Below are 5,546 nucleotides of genomic sequence, written 5' to 3' on the forward strand. Positions count from 1 at the left end.
AAAAGGTAGATACAAAAATTATCGACTAACGCGATCTAAAAACTCGATTTTCTTCGAAGACAACCCGGAGCTCCGGGGAGGCGTGGCTGTCTGAAAAGAACAGATACTACACATGATCTTAGCCAAAAGGCCGAGAAGCGATAACGATTAATATTAAAACAATAGCGCGGAAAGGGATTATTCGTCTTGAAATACTGTTTGCTATTGTTCTTCTTATTATTTATTTTTGCCTTTTTTTGTTTCCTGGTGTGAAAACAAAAAAAGACTCCTGCGCGTCCACCGCAACTCAACGAAACCCAGGGGAGAGAGAGATGAGCAAGAAATCTCCGGCTTTCTCAGATTAACAGAGACATATACATTCTTAAAAATATTTCTATCATGCATTTTCATACACCTCGATCATATTTCACCAAAAATCTTGTTGAAAAAATTAATCCAGACAAAAAATGGGATCAATGCATCAGTGAGCGAGAGCGTCGGCACTAAATGCCGTACGTACGATGTACCGGGACAAGCATATCAATAGATGGCGCCCTTCAACACTCCCGGTCATCGCGCCTCGGCGTTTCCCATCTGGGTATTTCTCAGGCCCTGCCAATGGGTCCCACATTAGGGGCGGGGAAATACTTCAGTTTGTCAGTAAGCTCCGTGGCCGAGTGGTTAGAGAGCACATGTAGAAAGTAATAGACCGTGGGTTCGAGTCCCAGCCTGCCGCTTTCCTTTAATTGCTTGGTTATTGTTTTTGTTTTGTTATTTTTTCACTTACTTATTTCCCCTTTTTGTAATAATTACTATTTTATTTCATTGATTTATTGTTTATTTCGTCATGAAGTTATAAGAAGAAAATTCGAAAGAAAAGAAAACATTCGTCATACCGTTTTCATTTGCGCTTATAATACTTATGTATCAATATCAATGCGGTCCCGCGGGGAGTTAATTGAAGAGAGAAAGAAAGAAAAGAAACAAACGGGAAACAAATGTCAACGCACCATTATTTGTCCATTTTTGTAACCTTTGGTGAATAAGTCATTCACATTCTACATGAGGCAACATTTAAGACAATACATATACATACATGTATGGCTAATGTACTCAGCCGGCCGGCCGGTCACATACGTTAAAGGACACAGTGGGAATTCTATCTGGAACAGTGTTCTATTGTTTATAAAAAAAATAGAGAAATTGATTTCGGCTATGAGTGAAGGTAGAGGTGGAGTTAGACAGGCAGCGACAAATCTCTTTTTTGAAGGTTGTGGTGGCTCTGAAAAGAGCCTTTTGGGTTTGTGGATGCAAAGTAAGTTCTTTTCTTTACTTTGACACTTTGGCGGTCTTCTTGGGCAGAAGAACTTGCTGGATGTTGGGAAGGACACCACCCTGCGCGATGGTAACTCCGCTCATCAACTTGTTCAACTCCTCGTCGTTGCGTATAGCAAGCTGCAGATGGCGGGGATTAATTCTCGTCTTCTTGTTGTCTCGTGCAGCGTTTCCGGCCAGTTCCAAGATCTCCGCGGTAAGGTACTCCATCACTGCCGCAAGGTAGACCGGTGCACCGGCACCGACACGCTGGGCGTAGTTGCCCTTACGCAGAAATCTGTGAACACGACCCACGGGGAACTGGAGTCCCGCCCTGGAGGACCTGCTCTTGGCCTTGCTTCTTGCTTTGCCGCTCTTTCCTCGCCCAGTCATCTTGACAGTATAGTGACAGAAGATGAATGTACTCTGCAGTAAAGGTGGTGTGTGAATGAACCCACTTGGAAAACACAACACTAGTTATAGCGTTCTGGTGGATTGGCTGAAGCGTGCCAAGTAGCCAATCACGCGACACGGGCGTGCCCGTCGCACGGTTGGGTGCACCGCATCCATTTTGGACGCGGGGGACGAGGGAACAAAAAATTACAACTGTGTCATCGTCGTTCAAAGTAATGGAATCACTAGATAAAACACAGAAACATGCAACATTCTTACCTCCATTTTAAGACGTTTTATTGTTATTCCGCCGAAGAAGTCCCATGATCTTTCGACCAGCCTCCGCACAATGGCAGTGATTCGTTGCTCTCACGCGGCGGTTAAAACTGGCCTCGGTTTCTTGCTAGATATTTGTAACATCCCACAGACGAAATCCTAATTTATTTTTTAATAGTAACCCACTCAACAAAATGCAAGCACTCGTCCGGAGATTGAAAGAAATGACCAATTGAAAAAGGCTGTGGCATAAATTAAATTATGTGTTTACGACGACGACAAGACTCAGGGATTAACTTTAATCGCATTACCTCCCCTCGCCTCACGAAGGGTAAAAGCATATTAAAAAAAAAAAGAGAGAGAGTGAAAGGGACACAACAGAATAAAAAAAGGTTAGTTGTAAAACCTAAGAAATGGGCTGATCGGGCGAACTGAGCTGACTGGCAAATCTCTTTTTGGAAACTGTGTTGGCTCTGAAAAGAGCCGTTTGGTTTTGAAGCCTTCAAAATTTCTATTTTGAAGTCGTGTACTTGGTGACGGCCTTGGTGCCTTCGCTGACTGCATGCTTAGCAAGCTCCCCGGGAAGAAGTAGGCGTACTGCTGTCTGCACTTCACGGCTTGTGATGGTGGACTTCTTGTTGTAGAGAGCGAGGCGAGAAGATTCGCTGGCGATGCGCTCAAACACGTCGTTGACAAAGCTGTTCATGATGCTCATTGCCTTGCTCGAGATTCCGGTGTCGGGGTGCACCTGTTTCATCACTTTGTAGATGTAGATGCCGTAGCTCTCCTTGCGACGCCGGTGCCTCTTTTTGTTTGCGCTAACCGGACCCTTAGTATTTCCGGCCTTCTTCTGACCTTTTCCGCTAACTTTGGGAGCCATATTGGAGGACTTGGAATGTATCGGATCGTGAGATCGAATGAAAGACCAGCACGTCTTGGCCGGCTTTTATTGTGCACAGCTTGGATTCTGACCACCCATGCATCGTCCACTTTCCCGCCAGTGACCGCTTAACCCATGCGTGAAGAAAGCGGTATGCGTGCATAGTTATACAATGCACGCACGGCACGACCCCCCCCCCCTCCCCGGCAAGGGTATTTTTAGCCTTTTTCTCAGACTGACACGTGTATAAGTGTCCTTCTTAAATATTATTGTCTACTGAATTTCTGGGAAATAATAAAGTCATCTCCAGCGGAGGGCGAATTAATATGTCGTAGTGCACCAATACTTCTTTAAATGTTGTTTCCCCCTTATGCACCATCCATTTATAATGAATCATACAATGTAACGCAAAACCGACGAAAATAAGAGAACGAGTACCTGTAATTGTCAAAACAGATAGGAAATATATATCATTATTACCATGCCCATAACAATTCAATTTTGCCTGGAACACGTTTCGGATGAGGCATACGTATAGAACCCAAAAAGTGGAATGTATTTGGACAGAATATCAACAATAATAATTCGGAAAAAAATCAACGGCCCTTTATTCTTTATTTGAAGGAAAACTCAGGGATTGGACTTAATCTCTCTTTGAAGAAGTAGTGGCTCTGAAAAGAGCCGTTAGTTTTATTTCTTTTTGCGCACACAACGTGCTCAAGCTCGTTCACCCCGAATTCGGCGGGCCAACTGGATGTCCTTGGGCATGATGGTGACCCTCTTGGCGTGAATGGCGCACAGGTTGGTGTCTTCGAAGAGGCCGACGAGGTAAGCTTCGCTCGCTTCTTGCAATGCCATGACGGCAGAACTCTGGAATCGCAGTTCAGTTTTGAAATCCTGTGCAATTTCACGCACAAGTCTCTGGAATGGCAGCTTTCGGATCAGCAGTTCGGTGCTCTTCTGGTAGCGGCGAATCTCACGGAGGGCGACGGTTCCCGGTCGGTACCGATGGGGTTTCTTGACACCGCCAGTCGCCGGTGCGCTCTTGCGGGCCGCCTTGGTGGCCAACTGCTTCCTGGGGGCTTTCCCCCCGGTGCTCTTTCTTGCCGTCTGCTTGGTGCGCGCCATGGTCAAGGGTATGGTTTGATGAACGGTGATCACAACTGAGTGCAGATTGAGCGAACGGACCCCGCCTCTTAAGGCCGGCGCATAGCATCCTAGGTTGGAAGCCTAACAATGGGCTATCTTCCGATTGGGTGCTTCGGGGGCCAAGCGGAGACGCTTCAGTGATCACGATTTCCGTACGTTGAAAAAGTATAGACGTTAAATTTCAATCGAAAATGCTGCTTTTCCGAGCCTATAGTATTATGAGCCCTCGGCAACAGAATCCATTTGGGATCGTTGTGACTACAATATTTCTCCCACCCCCTACTTGGGATTAATTGAACCCCAATAAACACCCCCTCCCCCACCCCTAAAAGAAAAGTGACAAACATACGGATTTCCCTGGCTGCTGTTTATGTTTGTTTTGTAATAAAGACAATAATCACACACACCCATTCGCGAACAAAATTGGCTGCTGTTTATGTTTGTTTTGTAATAAAGACAATAATCACACACACCCATTCGCGAACAAAATGTCACGGATCCCTCTATACGTTCCCCGCTATATCCTGAGACGAGCACCCAGTAATTATTACTTAATCGACTTTGACAAAAAAATGGAGACCAGACATGTTTTACAGTGGAAATAGGGAGGGGAAAAGCAACTCTAAGAACACACATGACAAGGACAAGTGAAATCGAGTAAAATCAAGATTCAATCTCTTTTTTGAAATAGTGGTGGCTCTGAAAAGAGCCGTTCGGTTTGATTTTTGGATATGGTGTCTAGCCGCCGAAGCCGTACAGCGTGCGTCCCTGTCTCTTCAGCGCATACACCACGTCCATTGCAGTGACAGTCTTCCTCTTGGCGTGCTCGCAGTAGGTGACTGCATCGCGGATAACGTTCTCCAGGAAAACCTTGAGGACTCCGCGGGTTTCTTCGTAGATGAGCCCGGAGATACGCTTGACTCCTCCGCGGCGGGCCAGCCGACGAATGGCTGGTTTAGTGATTCCCTGGATGTTATCTCGGAGAACCTTGCGGTGTCGCTTGGCACCCCCTTTGCCTAGTCCCTTTCCTCCTTTGCCACGGCCAGACATGTTTGTGTCTCCTCAGTCGGTTGTAGATGATTCAATGGCCATCCCAGCCCCGGCGAGGCAACTTATAGGACATGCGCGGACGCGATATGAGCATGCGAAGCCATCAACTGTTACGGCGCCCTCTGGCGACCAATCGTGGCAGGAGCACTCATCCTGGGAAACAAACAAATCAGAAGCAAAACAAGGGGGAAAAGGGATAACAAATAAGAAAAGGAAGAAGATGCCTAGAAACATATTGCAACGAGACTCAAACAATACATTTATAACCAGACACAGAGGGGTCGTGGCCAAGCCTTTTTTTTTTTTTTTTTTTTTTTTTATTTACGCCTTGAACGGAAATCAATGGAAACGCCAACATCATAATTTAACAAGACTTTACACACTTACTAATATTTACCGTAATTCAATGTGAAAGCCCTGTCACCAAAACGTCAAAAGAAAACGAACCTTTAACGACGGGGCACCGTAGTCAGAACCTGTTTTTGTATTAATTGATGTTCCCCGA

At 45.6% G+C, this 5,546-nt stretch overlaps 1 pseudogene; it reads right to left on the reverse strand.

The window, feature by feature from the left end:
* On the reverse strand, positions 1-142 carry LOC119733554 (annotated as a pseudogene).
* Positions 143-5,546: the final 5,404 nt, after the last annotated feature.

This window comes from Patiria miniata, unplaced genomic scaffold (assembly GCF_015706575.1).
Source record: "Patiria miniata isolate m_02_andy unplaced genomic scaffold, ASM1570657v1 HiC_scaffold_25, whole genome shotgun sequence".
NCBI classification, from domain to species: Eukaryota; Metazoa; Echinodermata; class Asteroidea; order Valvatida; family Asterinidae; genus Patiria; species Patiria miniata.